The sequence below is a fragment of the Cibotium barometz genome, chromosome 1, assembly GCF_041138505.1.
Source record: "Cibotium barometz isolate CiBa-2024 chromosome 1, ASM4113850v1, whole genome shotgun sequence".
In the NCBI taxonomy this organism is placed as follows: Eukaryota; Viridiplantae; Streptophyta; class Polypodiopsida; order Cyatheales; family Cibotiaceae; genus Cibotium; species Cibotium barometz.
Genome location: NC_141046.1, coordinates 50,988,640 through 51,012,234, shown reverse-complemented (window position 1 = coordinate 51,012,234; position 23,595 = coordinate 50,988,640). Strand labels below are relative to the sequence as shown.

The following is a 23,595-nucleotide window of genomic DNA, read 5'->3' as shown; positions in this document are numbered from 1 at the left end:
TGAAACTCTCTCACAAAAATTTTGAACTTTGTATTTTTTTTTCTATCCCTTTCTCCTGCTGCTTTTCTTCGATCTCATCAAGGTCATAAGTGCTACATCTTCCACCACCTAAGGTCTGCACCACATCCATCACCTCCACAAAAAACTGCACATGCTTGGTCTTCTTGTTCCCAATCATGATAAAATTATTCAAGTGAAAGTGCAGCAGGGTAATCATTTTCGTCTCTGCAGGGTGAAAAAAAGCATGCTTGATGTTTCTGTACGTAATATCAACTTTCTCGTCAGCTTTCATGGTTGAATACCTAAAACAATTGGTGTGTGCCTCTAATGTACCACTCAACTTGCGCCCCTTGCCTCCAAAGACAGCCCTAATCCATAAATCTAATAGTCTTATAGGTTTTGCTCTCATAAGTTATAGTTTTTCTTGTGTCACTAGCATGGCCTCTCTACCTTCTCTGATTCCCTCAAAGCAACTTGGCGACGCAATGTCTTAATCAGCTGGACTACTTGGTTAGTGTGTCTCACATAATTGGATCGGAAGGAAACTTCCTTCCACTAAATTGCACCGAGGAACTTCTGTGATGCCAAGTCAGTGGGGCAGAATAACCAGCACCGGGCACATTAAAAATAATTCGAATGAAGGATTGGCCTCCATCCTATTGGCTGCCTGGTAACACTCTTTATAGTAGCTATGTGAAAGGGATCCATTAAACCATAAACTGGTAGCAAAATTGACTTGTTCTTCTGATCTACCTGGATCATTAATTCTTTTGAGAAAGGAATATCATCTAGATTCTGATAGGCCACTAAATCTCTAGTGGTCCTGACCACACCCTGCTCGTCTCCTTGGCCCAGACCCCCAAAAGCCAGCAGCTTCCTAACAGTCTCTTCATTCTTTTGTTGAGCAAGCTCCGCTTGATGTTGCTTGCACACCTCTTCCTTTTTCATCTCTTGATTGTCAGGGTGCAAATTTGCTTTCAGAAACTGGGCATTAGCTCCATTACTCGATGGCAGCTTTAGCTTTGATTTTGGCTTCTCCTGCTCCTCCTCTTCCTCATCTTTGAAAGAAGACACAATATCATGTAAGATTTTGAACAATTCGAAGTTGCACTCTCAAGACCTTTCTCTTTTATGACTATAGTATCTGTCACAACAGCAAAAAAAAGTTCTTTGTCTTGGGGTCATATGAGCTCTATGTCTGTAAATTTTACATTTTTAAACTAACATTGAATACCATAGCTGCCTTTAGAATCCTATCATTCTTGGAATTCAGGCTTAGGCTAGATTCCTTGAATTCAATGCCAATACCTGTGCCAGAGATTTTAGTTATATGGGGCAAGAACTCCTGCCCTTCCCTTTCCATAACATATAATGCTGCTTTGTAAGCAGGTGAAGCAGGATTTCCACATTTTAAAGCATTCATGGCAGCTTTGTGGGCTTTTTGAAGTGCCTTGTAAGCTTTTGATTGAACTGGGTCTCCATCAATCAAGTACGTTCTTGCAACATTTGCATAATAACTATTGTATCTCGCACCAATAGCACAAATAATGACACCCAATGTATCATAATATAGTGGATCTTCATTGTTGATAGCACTTGGCCTTAGAGCAAATACCCCACCACTTTGAAATACAGGGGGTAGTAGATGTCCACATTATCAGGCTTCAACTTTACCTTGGCTTTTTCTAGGATCAATCACTGCCTTCTCAATGTCATCTCTAAATCTTTACAAAAGAAATAATTGTATCTAGTATATAAGGATATTTGAAATATCTCTTCAAAAAAAATATATTGACAGTAAGGGATTTATAAAATTTACAAAATTTTACAGAAGGGTGGAGAAAACTACTCAAAAAAGGTTACATACACTACAAGGGATCAGGCTCATACCCACGCTCCTAGCCGCTAAAAATGACTTGTGAAAAAAAGTAGCAGGCCCATGTATCAGCGAGTGTATCATCACGGCTAGAGACATGCGTGTAAAAGCGCGTGTATAGGATTGTATAGACGCGCTGATACACGGGCGTATACACGCGTTCTGTCAGTTCAGTTGCATTTAGATGCGCTGATACAAGCGTCTATACACGCGTTTTGTGACTTTAGATGCGCTTATACACGCGTATTTCTCAGATTTGACGCGTTTATACACGCGTGTTTTACAGATTATCCGCGTATATACACGCAACTTTTTGCAGTTCTGACGCGTTTATACACGCGAACAGAGAGCAAAAAAAAAATCTAGAGAGTGCTATTTGGTACCTGAATGCTCTTCCAGCATTCCAGCACCCAATAACACTCTCTGGACTTTTTTTTTTGTGCATTGGACCATCCACGAAGAACATATCCACGAAGAACATATCCACGAGGAAGATTAAGAGAAGAACGACATGAATGCATACATTGTCAATACACGATTCAAGACAGACATGAATGCAATACTATCGATTCATGATTCAATATTACTATCAAAATTCCACACATATATACAAGGGAGTCCAGATGTCGAAGTAGCCCATGGCTTCAGTTTACAAAAAAATATATACAAACACATCCTGAATATGGAATGTGATACTATAAGTCTGAGTACTACTCAGACCTAGATGATGACTTGGTGCTCCCTCCATGCTCAGATGAGCTCACATCGGTCGGAATGTCCGATGAGTAGTGCTCACGTCCACCCTCTACAGTGGCGGCGGGTGGATCATCAGCAGCTTGTGCTTGTTCAAGTAATATATAGTATATAAGTATATATATATGTAATTCAATAAACCAAAATCATTCGTTTAGAGTTTTCAAGTACCTGTCGACCGTATGGTCTCATGGCCATCTCAAACTGTGCGTCCGTAATATGTCCCTCGGCTCTGAAGATGGCCCACGTGTCACGTTTGCTATGCCAGCGAGCATACGCAGTATCGTGGGTTGTGGGCTTCCTCCCCGTAACCCGTCGCTGTATCGTGGGTTGTGGGCTTCCTCCCCGTAACCTGTCATCATAATCAACACAATTTGTAAGATTAAAACAATCATAGAATCAATGAATTAAGTAAACAATCAAATAAAGTGGCAAGATACTTACGAATTCTGCCTCCCATGACTCGACGCCGCTAGATCCGAAATGCGAAGATCCAATGGTCTCCATCTGGATCCGTCGTGCCTCCACATGCTGCCTGCTCTTCACGCCACCCTCTACTCATTTCTTTGCCTCCTTCCACTCGCATTTGTGCACAGTGGGGCAGGTTTCTCGGCAGGATAGCCACCCACAGCTACATTTAGCCCATCATCGTACGCGAGTTTTTTAAGGTGAGATCTTTTATTACTTAAGATCTCCCTTATTCGCGTCCTTCCCCATACATCCAAGAATGTAGCATGTGGGGGATTGGGGTACCGACTATGTACAGCCTCTATCACCTCCCCAACTAATCAACTATTTTGATCTTTAAATTTAATAAAATAATTTCTATACAAGTTTGATACTACCCCACGCATTTACTCGATTACCTCTTTCCCCCTCGCATCCATCACTATCCCGCCCCTATCCGTCACATCATAGCAGATCACTCCCTCCACCTCTCTCACCTCCTCCTCTTCCGAACTGTCTCCTCTAACTCTTCTCCCTCTATCTCCTCTCTCACCGCGTGCCCTACTACCTCCCCCACCAAAGCACCCCGCCGCATCCTCCACTCCCACTCTTCCTACTGCTGCGGGTGGAGTCATGACTGAGGGATTGTCTACGTGACGGTGGCTGTGAGCCCTGACGTGACGGTGGCTCTGAGGGAGTACGTGATGGTGGTTGTGAGCCGCCCTGACATGACGGTGCTTGGGAGGGTGTGCGTGAGTGTGTCTGGGATGAGGTATGTCTCCTCCGTGGGCATGGAAGAGGAGAAGCTGCATGCCGTCTCGTCGGACTCGTAGGCATAGATGGCTGTGGAGTGCCCTGGTGGATACTCGCAGTAGGGGTATGGACACTAGGCATGGAAGGAGGGGGATCGGCATACATGTACTCTGTAAGCTCAACTGGACCAGGATGGCGCCCAAAATGATTTAGCATCTCTATCAGCCAATTGCTGTACGCAAATGAATCGGATGAAGAACCTGGAATATCCATAAAGAATCTGTAAAAATAATCCTCATGTACATCAAGGGCAGTCTCTTGACTCACATAAATATCATCATCCAAGTCACCTATCAGCCTGCAAACCATAGAAACAGGAAACACAGTCTCGTGTATACACCCGTCCAGAAACGCGTGTATACACCCATCCAGAAACACCCATCCAGAAACGTGTATATACACCCGTCCAAAAACACGTGTATACACCCGTCCAGAAATGCGTGTATATCCGCGTGAACAGTCTGTGCAGACAGGATACACGCAGAGATACACGTGTTTTTACACGCGACCTGCGCAAAATTTTTTTTTGAAAGCGACCGACCTCCGACAATGTGTCCTTATAAAAGGCCCACTGTCACCCCTGTCAGAATCGTTCACCCAAAATCATAACCAGACAAGCAAAAGGACGGAGACAAACCCAAAAAGCAAAGAGAAAATAGCATAAATAAATCTGAGGAAGGAGACAAGGCAAAGGACAAACTGACTCACCTCTGAAAAAGTGAGTCTTCTTTCTTGGTCGGTTTCCTTCACCCGTGTGTGCTCCTTCTCTGCTCACTCCTTGCACTTAGGTTTAGTGTCTGTTGAAAGAGGCAAAAACGAAAGAGAGCAGATATGTTAGTTCAAAATGTTTATTTGGGGAAGGCGGGTTATTTTTAGTTTAAACAGGCCGTCCCGTGTAGAAACGCGTGTATTTTCGCATGTATGATAAATTAGCCGCGTTTATACACGCGATTTTAAAGATCTAGCCGCGTTTATACACGCGATTTTCAGGAAGTACCCGCATTAATACACGCGATTTTTAGGAAATAGCCGCGTTAATACACGCAATTTTTAGGAAATAGCCGCGTTAATACACGCGATTTTTATACTTTCATTAAAAAAATATTATGATTTTGTGTTTTCTGGTTTGTACATAGGATGTCATCAACCTCCTCATGCAGTTCTGGGGAAGATGAGACAATGCGTCATCGTAATCGCGATGTGTGGTTGGGACAACGGATCAAATGTATGTGTAATCGATGTCAAGGATCAAATGTATGTGTAATCGATGTCAAGGATGCATTGTACGAGCATGTCGAATTACCTTGAATCACATCTCCATGTATGGAGAATGGAATCAAACAGGTTTAGAGGTAAGTAGATGTAAATTGCAATGACTCATGGTATCCAAATTAAATTAATGAAGTTGTAATATATAAACTCTAATTGAAGCAAGATGCAGTACCACACCCTAACATGGTGCCCTACGCACAACGAGAGTACGCAAAGCGTTGACGAGATGATGCTGGAGCTTCGGGATCTATTGTCAGAGATGAGTGGGAAAGGGATGACAATAGCCCTGCACCCCATGAAGTTGTGGAAGAGGAAGTGTTTGATGATATGGTGCGGAATATTTTTAAGGATGATCCCAAAGGTATGGACGACGATGATATGGAACAAGAGCATCTTTACACGGCTTCATTGACACCGGTTTTTGAAGGGTGCACATTCTCTATTTTATGTGCTTCACTTGAACTACTCAATATACAAACAGTTTATGGATGGAGCAATGCAAGTCTTGACGCATTATTGAAGTAAGCATTCTAACTTGCAAATTTGAATTAGTGGTTTAAGGTTTAGGATCTAGGACTAATTGATGATATTGGATGCAGGCTATTATCAAACATGCTTCCAAAGGGAAATAGACTACCCACCTCAAGAGACATAGCGAGGCGCTATGTGACATCTCTTGGAGGATTGGATTATGATCGCATACATGCATGCGTCAATGATTGCATTTTCTTTCGTGGGACGCATAAGGAGGCTCGACATTGTCCCACTTGTGGTGAAGCAAGGTATAGAACAGATGTGAAGAGTTTTGATGTACCTCTCGTAAAGTCTTGCGACACTTTCCTATAATTCCTCGCATCATGTCGAACATGCCAATGAAGATGTGATCGATGATCAAGAAATAAGAGATGATCATGATAATGAGGATGAGCATGCCATTTCTCATGATTATGAGAATGACCCTACCATTGAGGATGATGGTGATGTTGATGAGGATGATCAGGACATCGATACCATTATCAATGGACAGAATATCGATAGTGGAATAAATTTAATCGTAGCCTTACAAATTGATCAAATGGATATTGATGTTGATCGTTTGGCAAGGATGGATCTTATTGAAGATGAGATCGAACCCTAACCAATCCGTCACTGTATCGTTCTAAATTGATGACATTTCTATTGTATGTGTTGTCTTTTAATTATCATCTCATGATTTATTTTTGAATATATTTCATTGTTGTAAATGCATGTAGTGGGATTGTGTAATGATATATACTGTAATGTACTATGAGATGGTTTAAAGAAAATAGTTTTTAATTTTGTAAAGGAATTCAGTTTTTTTACCAAGCGTGTATTGATGCGTGTATTAATGCGTGTATTGATGCATGTATTATTGCGTGTATATACACGCGCTTATACACGCGCTGATAGATGCCAATATACACGCGAATTTAAATGCCAAAATACACGTGCTCGATTCTATTCAAATACATGCGCGACCATACACGCGCCCGTAATTTATCGCGTGTATGAAATGCGTGTATGGCAGCATTGTCTTGTAGTGATAGGGGTTTATAAAAGAGGCCTTGAACGCACATGATATAGGGGCTTTACACTAAGTGACCCCCCCGAGATCTCTACATGCCCGTCATTATGATTTACCATTTCAGGTGTGGAGATACATATCATTTGTCGAGTTCATGCATACATTTAGGAATAAATCACAAAAATTAAATAATCATAAATCTGTTGTCAAAGTTAAGTTGACAAAAATCTCATTTTGTGAGAGTCATGAGGTGCACGGCCCGTGCAAGGCAACCGGATCCTCTAACCAATGATGAAGAGTTAGATCCGGATGTTCGAAAAGCCCTACACATATCCCAACCTAGTCCCCTCAAGGGTAAAGGGAAGCAGTTAGGTGAAGTAGTGGAAAAGTGGATTGAGGCAATGGAGGAATACTTTGATATAACTGGCTACAATGAGAGAAGCAAGATGGCTCTCGCCAGGTTAAAGATTGTGGAAACGGCCAGAGTCGCTTGGAGGAATCACTGCGAGACTAACCGTCTCAAGTGGAATACCCGCTTTAGATCTTTTTGCCTAGCCAGTTTAGAAACTTATTTTATGAGGAGGATGTCCATGCCAAATGGTCCAGACATTCTCCACATGGTGATTTTGTTGAGGATCTATGTGGTTTTCTTTACCATGGATGGTTCAGAATTGCTTTAATGGGATGATGTATGAGGGGACTACCTAAGTCTGGGTACCATGATGACATGCATTCAGTGTGGATGATGATGTGGATAGTGATGATCATCATCATCATGTTGATGATGATATTGATGTTGACACATGTACACGTGGTGATGATCATACACACATGTGATGACATTGATGTGTCGCACCCACATACCTATGATGATGTATCATGCATAAATACACATGATTATATTTATGTATCGCACACACATGATGATAGTGATACGCCTGCACATGTTGCCACTGACACATATGCACATGATGATGATGTATGTGATAGTGATAGTGAGAGTGATTTGTGTGAGTCAAATCATGTGGGCATGATCTTGATGGGAAGGAGCAAGCATTCCGAGCATTGTGATTGTTGATATGCCTATGTCTACCTACCTTCCAATGGATTATAGTGATGCATTAGGAGATAGTGATGTATTGGTGGATCATAGTGATGCATTAGACTATCATGGGGATTAGCTCTTGACTGGTGATGCATCCATTGCAGTGTGTGAGATTCAGGATGATGATACTTCACATGTTGATGGGCATATGCTAGTGCATGAGGAGCATAGACCTGATTTTCTAGTGCTAGATGAGTCAAGATACCCTTTTAGATCCTCTATTCAAGGTGATATCTATGATTCTATATCTACTCCTAGTTCTCATAGCTCTTTTAGGATACCTGGTAGCATTCACTTGGGTTTAGTGCATATACATGGGTAGTCGGGCATTGCACATGAGCATAGTAATGATTTTGTTGAGGTGGGGCTTTGTAGGAGACAGAGGCTTATGCATGTGGATCTAGAGAGCTTTGCATTTAACACTAGTTCTGTAATTGAACACTAAAGTGTCCTGAGGACACTAAAGTGTCCTGAAAGTTAGCATTTTTCTTGAATTTTTGTGGGCAATCTTTTAAGAGTTTTGAAATGCTTAACATCCACAGATGTTCCTCAAGACCCAAAAAAAAATTGAGATTTTTTAAATTGCACTTTGCTTAGCTTTTGCAAGGCAATATTTTAATTTTCTTAGACACATGCTGATAAAACGCATGATTTTTGCTGTTTTCAAAATAGTAGTAATTTGTACATAACTTTTAGAAGGGACATAGTTTGATCATGAAACTTGGCTTGATGGAAAGCCCATGATGTAAACTAAATCTTGGAATCATCAAACGATAATTATCGGATAAATTTTTGACTCGCTAATATTGAAATGATGTTTTTTATACAGGTGGAGCATGAATTTTTCTTCTTCCATATGCAAGCTAATAATGTAAAACTTGAGGTGCACCCATGTTATATAGGGTAAATACTACTTTGTTTTGAATTTTCCAAAACTTTAGAGCCACTTTTTGGGCCTCTTCTCATACATGGCCTTTTGCGCAACCTGTTTTTAATACGTAAAATGTCTAATTATGAGCCTAATTTTGATTTTTTTTCATCAAAGGGGAAAGCTGTGTAAGTGCATTATTTGTTGTAACTATAGGTGTAGACTACTTGTGCAAGCATAGTTATGATTAGTTTTTGAAAAAAGATGATCAAATTTTGTATTTTTGTTTTTTACAGTTTTTTTAGAACTAGGCGATAAGAACCTACTTAAGTGGAGGCTAAGTTAGTGTCATACACATCAAATTATGGCTTATTTATCTCATCTCAAGCATGAAAACCAATAATCAACATTCTCATTGATAGGGCTACAATTTTTTTTAGTGGCGTGATTGAGTTTTGATAATACGCGTTACTTTTGCTGATTTTATATAACTTTTTTGGAAAAAATTCTAGGAAAGGAAAATGATTTTTTTCGTGAACTTCTACCTCCTTGGACTGATGTATGCTATCAAAATATCTTGGGAAAAATGCTATTCATATCATTGGATTTTTTTTTTGAGAGAATGATGCTTGCATATTTGGAAAAATCCTAAAAAATCCTGAAAAATGTTCATTTTCAAGAAATATGCTACTTTGTTGCTTATGTACTTCCAAATAAAAAGGCATTTTATATGTTTAGCATTTTTTACATAAGCGTAGGGTTATGTTCTACATGCCCAATGAAGCGTTTTGGTTTTTAAAGCCTACATTAGGAGTTTGATTTTTTTTCGCAACCCCCAAAAAAGGACACTCAAGTGTCCTGTTTTGGTACCAAACTAGTGTTAATCTATACATCTCCTTAGATCCTATATTGTTGGAGATACATTTATCATGGGATATAGGTCACATAGGTGCATCATTGATGGAGATAGACCATGTTTATGATGAGGATGACCTTGAAGATCTTTGAGATGTCGTAGATGATGATTTAGAGGATGATACCATTTATCTTTCATGTGAGGATACCTCTTCATTTTTTGAGTGATAATTATGATGATGCTGATAAGTATATTGATATCCTAGATCATCATACACACATAGAGGGTTTTGCACATGAGGGGGAAGTGCATGGTTTGGCTCATGCCCATATACCCATTGATATAGTGGATCATGTTTTTGACATTTTGAGTGAGGCTACATGGGATGACAACATTGATTCACTCTTACCCTCATATGATGCCAACATTGAGATGTGTTCTTTTGGCTTCTACGGATGTCGACATGATCCTGTTTTCGACATGAGCAAGGGCATTTACTTTTGGATGTAATATATATCATTTGAGATGCATGGTATATGATTATATGGTACATTATGTGGATTTACATGCATCACATCTGGATTCTCACTTAAGCAGTTATTTGGACCATGAATTTGATGATATATCTGGTGGTCATTTCACTTTGGACAAGGATCTTGGATACTTCCTTCTCGATCCAAGTGGTCACACATTTGTTCCATGGTTAGATGGTCTACACTTTGGCTATCCATTTGACCCGAGTGGAGGTATAGCTTCGTCCTACACATCGACATGGGTGTCTATCCATTTGATCCAGGAGGATTAGCCGGCCATGACACTAACATTGCCTCTCTACATTTTCCATTCGATCCAAGCAATTCGAGAGTCATTGCTTTTTCGAGCCTACATGGTTTGGATTTACATTACATCTATGTGGTTACACTTGTGTGGATTACCTCATCCTTGGCGTGACACTAGTATCTTTTCCATTTGATCCTGGAGGGACTAGCTTTGTCATCGACAGTGGCTCCTTATCCTTTCCACTTGCACCATATTATCATGGAACCATTGCCTTGGATTTTTCATGCCTCGGATTTCCTTTCAACCCAGGTGGTTGCATAGATACCCTCATCATCGGGAGCCCTTTATCCTTTCCATTTAACTGTGGGGGTCATCTGATTCATGTATGGGTCTTCCGCTACATTGACATTCAGTCATGGATGTGATTTTTGGCTTTTCTACATAGCCACTTGTATATGTCTTTATTTTTTCTACATAGCCACTTGTATATGTCTTTATTTTTTCTTTTGGCATGACCACCCTTCGATTCCGAGGACGAAATCATGTTAGGAGGGGATGGTTTGTAACAAAGTGTTCTTAGGATGCACATACACATGAGATGGGCCTAGGCACATGGGCTTAGGGTCATTTACATGTGGGATTAGGTACATAGGCCTTGTGACTATAAAAGGCATGTGCTCTAGGAGATTTGGACCTTTCTGGACATCTTGTGATACTCATTACACTTTACTTTCCATGATTCTTAGTGCTAATCTCTATTGCTTTCCCTAATCCATGATAATTAGGACATTCCTAGGCTAATCTAGATGCACCTTTCTTTCATTTACACTCTTTTTTCTTCCATCTTAATAGTCTGGTAAAGTTCTTTAAGCTATGTTTGCTAATCATAATTTCTTTGTGCTTTTATATTGTTTGTTGTGTTTGTTTGTTATAGAACCTTACTGATCATGATATCATTTGTGAAAACTTACAGGGTTATCTGTTAACTCGACTATAAAGAAAACTAAGTGTAATATATTGTTCACAATTTGTTTTAATAATTTATTTTAGTTATTTAGATTGTTAAGCCCAACGAAATGGTAATAATTTTATGTTCTCCCTTTGTAGATGATCTCTAGGAGAAAACACGTATATAACACTGAAAATGTATTCTACACTACCAATAAATACGGGACAATGTAAATAGCATATGCCGCTCACATGCATGGCATGGAGTGATGGGGTTTGTACGTTTCTATTTCTAGTTCATCCAAATGCTCCTCCTACCTTCATCTCTTCCAATTGTTTCAACTTGATTTACATTAAAGTGCTCCTTTAAATTAGCATAAATCTACTTTTGAATGCTAGTACTTGTTTGCAAACAATTACATCGAGATAGGTGCATTGCATCCAAAATTCAAAGGCGACGAACTTGGTTCAAACTTAGATATATGCAGCTCCTAACCATCTTCAACTTCCTTTAAAAAATAAAAAATCAAGTACTATTTTTTTTTTCTTTTAGAAACAATATTAACTTAGAACTCATGACAAAATATTATCTTGACACATTTAAATTGTCTTGAAAATTTTGTTTTGAAAACAAAGTTTATGCAATAATTGAGAAGATATTTCAAACCCATCGTTGATATAAGCATCCAAAACTCCTATTTTATACCCACGTTATCGTCCGCAAATGATCCTAGATAGGGATTTAATATTCACGTGATCACAAGATTTTTTGTGATAATAACACATGTGAACAAGTTATTCACATGTTCTCATGTTACTGTTCACAAAATAACATTTGGAAACCCCTTAAAAGCTTGGCTACACATGGGAATAAGCTATTCACAGATTCTTCACATAATAGCAGGTCAGTGGCCCCCTAAGAAGATTTTTTATGCCCGACAAAGTTAATTTTTTAAGGCCCTTGTGAAAGCTTTGTGAATATAACATGTGATCACAAGATTTTTTGTGTTATTAACATATGTTATTAACATATGTTAATAACATGTTCACATGTTCTTGTTTACGTCAGTGAAATCCCTGATCCTAGAGGACTATATCTCAACATGTGACCCTGCTCTTAGAGATAGAATCTCCAAAATAGCTCACATGATGTACTTATTAGATAAATTTCTAATAGAAAAGTATGCCATGCTAAAAAAGAAATTTAGTGATATAACAAATTTATATCTCTAACTTCTATGTATGAAACTAATAACTAATGACCTCTCTCCGTCTCTCACCTTTCTTTGCTAGTAAATACATTACTCCAAAGAGAGAGAGAGAGAGAATAAAACATAGAACTATAAAATACATTGAGAGAGAGAAAGAGAAAGAAAATATAAAGAGAATGAGAAAATAGAAAATTCATAAATATCACAACAAAGAAGGCAAGTTGGAAATTTATAATAAGATTTTTTCCTTAAACAGATACATCAATTTTGAAGCGACTCTCATGAAATCTCTAGGCAACTACCTTGGTTTCCAACATACAGCTCATCTTTTTCATAATGGCGCTAAGTTATTAATAGATATCTTTAGAATCAATACCTCCAAGACTAAAATATGTACTTGCTCTTTTAAAGAATCTGCTTGTTCTTTACATTCCCTAGTACATCCACCTAGATGTTCCCTAATGTCAACGTGTAAATTTTCCATTGTGGAAATCATGTGGCCTCCATGGGACCACTAATATTAAGAACGTGATAAAGATGATGTGTTAACTCATCTCTTAGCATATCTCCTCTTTGGGTGCCACTTCCATAGATTTCATCCCAAAGGGCATTTAAGTACTCCTTTTTGCAATAAGTAACCGAATTTTTTTCAGTGCGCTCGTATATGTCTGTAATAGTCTATAGATGTTTAGAGCTTGATTTTTCTGATGGAGACCTTGCTCGAGAAAGGTGTTTCAGAACTCGAACATTAATTAGCTTAGGTGGGGTAGATAAAGCTACATCAGAATTAGAAGCTCCATACGCAGCTACTATACGACATCTGAGCCATTGTTTTCATTCTGGATCTCCATTACTGAAATCCAAAATTAACATCTTAAGGCTCTCAAAAAAATCTCTTAAAATATTAGTCAATATATAACATAACCTTAATATCCCAACTATATGCTAACACTATTTACATGTATATACCTTCCTAGTCTCAAAGAGGAAACAAAATATTCTCTTAGCATGCCATATATCCATCTCTCTAAAATTGTAGTATTAGAAACCATGAACAAAGTTTCTTACTTTTTAAGCACATTTTTCTATTTTTGAAGGCTAATATAGTCTAAGTAAAAGTACTCGAATAATTTAACTTATGTATATTCTCTTAAGCCCACGATATTATCTCTCTAAAACATCACTCTATAGTCACACAATGGTCTAATAAATCAAATATTTCACTAATACCTCAAGGCTACATGTGCAAATTAGGTACATGATATTCCATTGAGAATGAAGTAGAACATGTGCTAAAACATTTATTGATAGTTCTCACCTTGCATAATTTATTTCAATGTCACAGAGAGAGAGAGAGAGAGAGAGAGAGAGAGAGAGAGAGAGAGAGAGAGAGAGAGAGAGAGAGAGATTGCTCTCTCTCTCTCTCTCTCTCTCTCTCTCTCTCTCTCTCTCTCTCTCTTGCATTTCTCTATAATAAACCAAAGCAATGTGGCCACACAATTATCGAACACGCAAAAAAGCATTTCTACATTCACATATACCATACCAATGATCAATTATCAAACATTCAATGAGAGAGAGAGAGATAAAAGTATGTTTATGTGCATTCTATTCTACATTCACATATATCATACCAATTATCAATTATCAAACATTTAATGAGGGAGAGAGATAAAAGTATGTTTATGTGCATTCTATTCTACATTCACATATACCATACCAATTATCAATTATCAAACATTCAATGAGGGAGAAAGAGAGATAAAAGTATGTTTATGTGCATTCTACTCTCTCTCTCTCTCTCTCTCTCTCTCTCTCTCTCTCTCTCTCTCTCTCAGCCAACCTTACATATCACCATAAATAACTCTATTTGGGCACACACAAAGTACCATACCAATAAATGATTAACCTCAACATTTTATTTCTATGAAAACAAGAGAGAAAGAATGTGTGAGGAGGTTATAATCTCTCTCTCTCTCTCTCTCTCTCTCTCTCTCTCTCTCTCTCTCTCTCTCTCTCTCTCTCTCTCTCCTGCATTTCTTACTAAAAATAAACTCTTTGGATGTGGGTGCACATATATTAATCAAAAACACACAAATAGATAGAGAGAGAAAGGTCTACATATGAAGCTACCCTCAAAGCTATAAGAGACAGAGAGAGAAAGGTCTACATATGAAGCTACCCTCAAAGCTATAAAAGAGAATGATATCCCAAACCACCAACTCACTGACTATCAACCATGTGCCTTGCCTCTATACAATCACACACAAACCAAAACAAAAAAAAAAACTTATGGTCTCTCCTTCTTTCTATTTCTCTCTCACACTGTCCCTGCTACGTTTCGCACCACACACACTAAAAGTAAGAGACTGTGTGTGTTACATGAGAGAGAGAGAGAGAGAGAATATGTGTGCTTACATTTGCGTAGTATAGCAAGAGAGAGCTACACGAAAACAAAGAGTGAGAGGGAGAGAAAGTGTGTGAGTGTGTGTGTGTGTGTGTAATAGCTAGAGAGAGAGAGAGAGATTGTGTGTGTAATAGCCAGAGAGAGAGAGAGCTGACATGCTTGTTTGTTTATGTGTGTGTATGTGTGTGTGAGAGAAGATCTACTAATTCTAATTAGCATGTGTGTGTGTGTGTGTGAGAGAGAGAGAGAGAGAGAGAGAGAGAGAGAGATGCAATTTTTTAATCTTTTTGTAACCAAGATAGATAGAGAGAGAGAGAGATGCAATTTTTTAATCTTTTTGTAACCAAGATAGAGAGAGAGAGAGAGAGAGAGAGAGAGAGAGAGAGCACATGTAGTATTAAAGTGAATAGCCCATTGGCCGAGGTGATGAAGCTTGCGAGATTGATCATTTGGGATGAGGCTCAAGTAATGCATCGGTATGCATATGAAGCATTGGACACAGGACATTAAAAGACATAATGCAAAGTGATAGAGTGTTTTGCAGGGAAACGTTTGCTCTTTGGTGGTGACTTTAGGCAAATATTACCTATTGTGGTGGCAAAGAGATCACGCGAGGATATTGTTTATGTAACGTTGTGCAGGTCATATATTTGGATATGTAAATGTTTTAAAATGTGGGTCATTCAGAGTGGTTATAATGGTATATGACAAGAACGAGACAAGAATTTATCAAATGGACTTTACAAATTGGAGATAGCTCTATAAACCATCCAAATAATCAAGGTAACTTGGTGTGCACTGCAGCAACCATTATTGACACCCTTAAATGTGTGAGGAGTTGAAGGAGTAGACACATTCAAAACCTCATGCATAGGATCGTTACTGCTATGTTTTACATTAAGAATAACCATTTACAAGGGAAATTTTTGTCATGCCTACATGCACCATGGGAACTCTCTGCTGAATTTGGTAGAATGGGTGTACAAAGATCTTTAAAGAGTGGAGGATTACGTATGCTTCTTCAAAGACAGTGTTATTCTTGCACCTTGAAATCAAGAGGTCAATGAGATCAATAAACTAGCCTTGTGTGCATTACTTGGTCTTGAAAGAGAATACCTCAGTGCAGGTTTGGTTGTTTCTTCTACACATTAAAGCATATTGTATGCCATTAAGTACTTGAATAGGTTGAATTGTGCATTACTTGGTCTTGAAAGAGAATACCTCAGTGCAGGTTTGGTTGTTTCTTCTACACATTAAAGCATATTGTATGCCATTAAGTATTTGAATAGGTTGAACTTAGGTGGTGGTTACCCTCCTCACACTGCTTGCTTCTAAAGATAAACCTCCTATCATGCTGCTTCATAATTTGGACCCTGTGTAAGGACTTTGTAATTGTACCAGACAGATGTGCAAGTAATTTCACTCAAAGAAGGTGATAAAAGCATAAATTCTTCTAAAGATAAACCTCCTATCATGCTGCTTCATAATTTGGACCCTATGTAAGGACTTTGTAATTGTACCAGACAGATATGCAAGTAATTTCACTCAAAGAAGGTGATAAAAGCATAAATTATTATAGGTAAAAATATTGAATACATGGTCTTTATTCCTAGGATAACATTCATACCATCTATGTTTCAATTGCCTTTTTTAACATGAGAAAAAAATATCATGTAAGAGGCTAGCTTTTGGTATGTCAATAAATAAGTCCTAAGGACAAACATTGATTGTGTTGGGACTTTATTTGGCCATACAAGTATTCACACATGGACAATTATATGGTACTATGTCATGTGTTAGATCCTGAGATGTAGTGAAAGTGTGTAAAAGTTATTGTGGACCATAGAAGTAGCATTAAAAGTGCAAAAAGTCTACATAGCCAATGTTATCTACAAAGAGGTATTGCAAATAGCATCCAGATGAATGTAAATATAATCTATGCCAAAAGGTAGAGAACGAGATATTGATACATCAATCTACAAATGTAAGAGTCTACATTCATAGATATTTTTGTATCAATCAAGTAAGCACTTGGAAGGAGAATTTTTACAAAGATGTGACAAGTGCGATTGTGGATGGGAAGCCAGGTCCTCCACACTCCACCACGAGCTTCCCACCATCACCTTTGACATCTCTGACTGCTCCAACCCCACCAATGCCCTTTGACATCTCGAACCGCCCCACTGCCGATGCCTCTTCTGACCGCCGCTGCCCTTCAAGACGTTTGTGACCGTCATCATCACCGATGCTCTCCGACCAACGGTGCCCTTTGACATCTCTGACCTCACCACTGATGCCCTCCGACTGCTGGTACCCTCCGATATGGCTCTGATCGCCTCATCGGCCGTGCCCTTTAACATCTCCGGCTGCCATTACCACTGGTGCCCTCTGACATCTTTGATGTGCATGGCCAACTCTGATGCCACTCATAGAGAAAACACCCCTCTCCCTTTCCCAAAGCAGGGCGAGATCCTCTTGAGCACCATCTCCCTTTTCTTGAAAGAAGATCTTCCCTCTACACTACATGATGAGGGTGGGGACTTCGAGGAGGAGGACACCCAAGGAGAAGATAAGGGGAGCACTCTCTCGGCATCAGGACAGACTCTCTCTTGTAGGACATTCATTGTAGCACATTCTGGCACGAGACACTCTCTTGTATCACATTCACTCTAGCACATTCGGCGGAGACACTCTCTTGTATCACATTCACTCTAGCACATTCGGCGGAGAGCACGTATAAACCTTAGAAACCTTGACAAGGTTATTTATATGTAAATCAAAAGTCCAAAAGTGGAAAAGACGCTATTATTGGCTCCAAGAGCTAAAAATATGAATGACATAAATATCGTGTGTGGGAGAAGGAGCCACACACATCAGGAGGGAGATTGCACCCAATACTTGTCTCTTGTGTTGTGAAGCATATTTTTTAAGTGTTTTATGTTCATCTTCTTATGTTTGATTTAATTTCTCTCTATTCAATTTATTTATTATTGTAAGAATTTGGTTTAAGATTGTACTTGGAAAAAGATTCCTGTTTCAGTGTGGTATCAGAGCTTTGGCAAGTACAAAGGACACCTCTTCAAGGTTTTAAATTTTAAAAAATTTGAATTAATTCAAAAATTCACAGGTATGGTTAAACTCTTGTAAACTTAAATTGAATTTGGAAAGTTTGTAAACAATTTTCATGGGACAGGACAAAGGCTGCAAGATTTTGCATAAGGGTATATATCAACTTCCAAGATTTTGCATAAGGGTATATATCAACTTCCAAGACATAGGACAAGGTGGAGGAACCCTTGGATAAGAAGAAATAAAGCTTTTACCCAAAGGGTAAAGAAAGGTGGAAAACCACCCTTCTCTTCACAAAACCACCTTTTGATTTCTTCTTCCTCTCTAACATCCAACCATATAGATGGAATCCGCAATTGAAGGAGATTTTAGCTCCTTTGTAAATTTCTAAACCCCTAAAAGCAGTAGATTTCTTTAATGGATGGACATGGTGGGTTCTCAAGAAAAAAAAGGGAAATCCTTAATTAGCTTTGTAGAGTAAATAATTTTTTGTATTTAAGCATAATTAAGAGACAAAATTAAGGCTATGAATTTTTTCTGGCAGCTGTGAATTCATGAAGCTAGTGACTTTTTTATTATTTTTTAAATCTTCCCCTCTAGCGTTCTGCATTGTTTTGCTGCAGCCATGGAGAAGCTTTAATATATTAAGCTTTAGTTAAATCTTAGCTTTATTTTATTTATTTTTAAAAAAGAGAGAGAAGAGCTTCATGCTCTCTCCTATGCACTTGTGGGATGGATTGTGGAGATGATTTGTTTAAAAGCTTTAGATTAAGCTTTAGTCAAGGCTTTAAAAAGCCTTAAAATTTCTAAGTTTCAATTTTTTATAATAGAGACATTTATATTACCGTTGCATGAGCCGCCTCCAAGCTTTTCCTCTTCTTTATTTTTTTTAATTTCCTCTTGGTGTTGCCATGCATGTTTTTCTCTTGTCCAAAGCAATCTAAAATAGCTAAAACTTCAAGCTATAATAGCTAAGAGCTAATAATATATCTATTCCAAGCTATTAAGCCTAGCTTCAAGATTTATATTATTTAAAAGCTTTGTTACTTAAACCGCTCTAAAAGCTTTTAATCATGCTCAAATTTAAAGCTTGTGAAGTCAAAATTTAAGTGGCCGAAAACCTCAAGCATAATTCTTATGCGAGGGATGTAGATATATATTTCTATTTCACTTAGGTAATTAAAAGCTAAGATTTACTAAAACCAAAAGATGGTGGAACAATTGGGATAATTTTCCATCATGTGACACTAAGAGCAAACCTCTTAGAGGATTTCCTTTACACTTGTATGTTAATTGGAAATTTATGACCATAAGGTTGTCTTCTTCAAGTTTGAGGGGCACATGCCCTATATATAACTTATGAAGTTACTTTCATAAGATTTGAAGGAATTATCCCATAGATTTTGTCCATTTCTAAAAAGAACAATACTTAATTTGACATCAATCTAGTTTTTAGTAAGTTAAATTATGGAGGGAAATCCTTGTGAGAACCAAGGTGAGAACTATTCAAGGTAGAACTAGTGATGTTCCAAAGTTTATAACATGTACAAGTTTATTTCTTTTGTCCTAGTTTATATTAGAGAAAATAGAAGCTATGTTAGAAATTATTATCATGCCCTCTTTTTGTACATGTGAGTTTGCATGAAACTCCACTAACACAAGTGCATGATCATAACTCGTTCTTTTTGTACATGTGAGTTTGCATGAAACTCCACTAACACAAGTGCATGATCATAACTCCTTCTTTGAAAGGTTGTATAAACCCAAAGTCCTACCTACTTTAGAGACCTTCTTTATGGCCTTAAGCAATCACATAAGACCTCTCCCTGGTAATGTCATTTGACATTAACTCACTTAAGACTTGAACTTTTTTTTTTTAAATTCTTTAAGAGAGAGTTATAGTGAAATAGTTAAACCCATGTTTTCATTCTATCAATCAAGGTTGCTGGATTGATACTAGGCATTCATTGTATTCATGTTTATAATATGTTTAAATTTTGGATGTATTAAACGTATCAGTCTATTGTTCATTTATATAGTACAATCTGACATCAAAACAAAAACCTCCCAATTGAGAACAAAAACAAAACAAAAACCTCCCAATTGAGAACAAAAATAGTTGGAAGAGACTACATCAACAAAAGTGAAGATCCTCATGGATTCTCTATTCTAAAGATTTGAGAAGTTCTGACCGCCAAAATTCTTTTTTCTGTAGCATTATAACTCGGACATCTCCACATGACCCTTATCCACCTTCGGACCTTCTAATGAGTCATGTTAAAGTGTAGTCGACTAGCCTATTTATCTGAACAAAATCATTAGGATTTTTTTTGGACTATGAAGGGCCCTTTTGATTAAGAAAGTAATTAGCAATGGACCAATAGGAAGAGGGTTGTGATGCAAATTGGGCCCCTCCTAAAAGTAGAGGAGAGGCTAGTTTGTCCCCCTCATTACTACATTGTCCCTAGTGAGAGAGGGTAAAGGGGGGTCCCTTACTTTTAGGCTCCTCCTACTTTTCCCCAGCTAGATTGGTGAATCTAGCTGGGTCAAAATACCCTAGAATTTTAAATTTTCAAAAATTTCCCAAATCCTCTCTTTTCCCTCTCAAACCTCCCCCCAACCTACACTACGATGAAAAAACCATTTTCCCTCTTTAAAATCCAAGCTTTCCCATGGCTGCATCTAACTAGTATTGTTGCTTTCCATCTTTCTCTTAGACCTCTCTCAAGCTTTCCATCCTCTCCTCCACCTCTCTCAAGCTTTCCATCCCCTCCTCCCCCTCTCCCAAGCTTTCCATGGCTACAGCAAACTAGCATTGTTGCTTTCAATTTCTCTACCTCCCTCAAGCTTTCCATCCCCTCCTCCCCCTCTCCCAATCTTTCCATTGCTGCAGCAAACTAGCATTGTTGCTTCCAATCCTTCTCTACCTCTCTCAAGATTTCCATCCCCTTCTTCTCACGCAAGCTTTCCATGGCTACACTCTTCTCTTCCTCCTCTCCCAAACTACTTTCCTTTGCCTCTCCCAAGCAATACTCCTCCACATCTCCTCCTCTCCAATGCACTCTCTAGAATCCTTCTCCCAATCTCTCCATGGTTGTAGCAAACTAGATTTGTAATACTCTACTCTTTAAACAACTCTCCGAAATCCCCTCCCAAGCCCTCCATGCCTGCACACCAAATTAGCTTTTCTCTTTCTCATTCCCCAAAACTACACACACAGTCATTCTCTCCACCTCAGGAGGGGTGTTCTTGACTAGCATTGGAAAGGAAGGCTCCTTGGGTTCAAAAAGAAGAAGGTAGAAGGCACAGTTGATATTGTGCAACATGTTTATTCGTTTTCAGATATCTATCCTCGCTCCGAGGGTGAACGAAAGGGCTTAACTTCCAATTATAAGCCCTTGAGTCACATTGTTTATTTTATTAAAATCCCATGCCCACGTGCATGGCCTTGCCTCTCCTGTGGGGTAGGATGTCTGGGAATATCCTCACCATCCCACGGTGGCCTATCGGGATCGGTGGCCTCTGAGTCTTCATCGTCATCTGTTCTATCAAAATCGCTCACAACACGCCTTGGGCGCTCTTCCTCTATATCCTCTTCCATAGCATCCTCATCTTGGGGATTTGGATCTGGTTCAGGGTCTACCCTTGGTCTCTTCAATGTGATCTTCAATATCTTCCCAGTTACATGTGGCCCCTCTGAACCTTCAGCCTCGTGTGGGAGATCAGTGGGTTGTTGCTGCGCACCTTGGAGAGTGTTCTGGTTGGGCATCGTCTTCTTTACAGTGTTTTTCCTACACAACACTAGTGTGCTAGATAGTGTGTTTTGAGGTTTGTGTGCTGAGGGGGGAGGGGAGAGGTAGGTGCCAAAAAAAAGGACTTGGAAAAAAATGAGCCAAAATGAGCCTTTATATAGTTTTTAGAAAAAGGACAGGGTACCCAAAAAAAACATGGGGTACCCAAAAAAGGGTAGGGTTTCCTAGATTAGGCCGTGTACATGCCGAGAGGCCTACATGCATCAAAAAAGGATTATTGTGTGTTTTTGACCCACTTTTTACCATGACTATCATAGTACTGCGCCACATGGCATGATGCCATGGACCTAACGAGAAGTTCCATCTATAGGATTTTGTGGTCCTCTCTTCCCTTTTGCAAGGTCATACGCATTTGTACACTCCATATTTCGTACCCTACCAAAGGTATACCTGAAGAGCCAATTGAACATCTCAGCAAGATAGTTAGTACACTTGTCCTCCTCCAATCCGCGTGTTCTTGAAATAAACTCCTCTTGCACGATAATGGGACTTCTCCATGCCTTGTGTGCTAAACATATCTAGGGAACCATACTTATTCATAAAATATGCACCATGAGCATAAAGAATATGCTACAGTTAAAGTTGGATGGAGTTAGCCCCATGGAAACATGGTACAAGAGAAACATTATAAATTTAGAAGAGGCATACCATGTAATGTGTTATGTTCATTTCTCCCCAGGATGTCACAACGGACTTTGTAAACTCAAGTAAATCTGCTTGGAATTGATTCCTCTGCTCCGTAGTGGTATGGCTTTGATTCATTAAGCATAGCACTTTATTAAAGGTTGCCCACACTTGTCTGCATTGATTGACAACAATTGGATCGACCTCATTATCAGTTGTGACTTTGCACAAGTCCTTTTAGAGCTCCCACGCTTTCTCCTCTTATCCTACGTGATTGCTTAATCTTCTACCAAGCTTCTTTGGGGGTTTCGCAAAGAATCTTCGAGCTTTCCCCCACTCATGACACCTATTGTAATTTGCAAACTATGTTTATAATTTGTAATAAAAACCATTACATTGTTGTATTGCAATTATTTTTTGTGTTCTAAGTGTCTAAGTGTCTAAGTGTCTTTAAAAAAAGTTTAAATGATGTGATTTCAAAAAAACATGTCCCCATATATCTCACCCATTTTGTCCTTGTTTTTTTGGTAGAGTCCATGGCTACAGTCGCGCATGGCTATACATGCGGCTATATACACGGCTATGTCTGTGTGGCTATACATGCTGTTGTACACGTAGTTAATTGAGCAATTATAGCCATAGGCTTGCAACCGTATGCATAGCTGCATGAATATTTTTTTCCATATTTCCACGGCTCTTCACGCGGATGTGCTCTTTGTTTGTTGTAGTGAGTTAGAGATTTTTTAGAGAAAGAATTACAGAGTGAGAGTGAGAGTTACAGAGAGAGAGAGAGAGAGAGATATAGAGAGAATTAGAGAGAGAGAAAGTTAGATACACTTGAGAGAGAAAGAGAGAGAGATTGCGTTAGATACTATACTATAGTACTACTCTTGAGAGAGAAAGAGAGAGATTGAGTTAGAAAGAGAAAGAAAGAGAGTTAGAGAGTGTTAGAGAAAGAGAGTTAGACAGAGAGTGTGTTACAGAAAGTTGACCAGTTTGAGAGAGCTAGAGAGAGAGAGAGAGAGAGAGAGAGAGAGAGAGAGAGAGAGAGAGAGAGAGAGAGAGAGAGAGAGAGTTGGCCATTTTGAGATAAATACAAAGAAAGAGAGAGAGAGAGAGAGAGAGAGAGAGAGAGAGAGAGAGAGAGAGAGAGAGAGAGAGAGAGAGAGAGTTATGGAGAGTTAAAGAGAGTTAAAGAGAGAGAGCTA

At 38.8% G+C, this 23,595-nt stretch overlaps 1 pseudogene; it reads right to left on the bottom strand.

Annotated features, from left to right (window-relative positions):
* Window positions 1–10: 10 nt before the first annotated feature.
* On the bottom strand, window positions 11–21,720 carry LOC147642150 (FACT complex subunit SPT16-like; annotated as a pseudogene).
* Window positions 21,721–23,595: the final 1,875 nt, after the last annotated feature.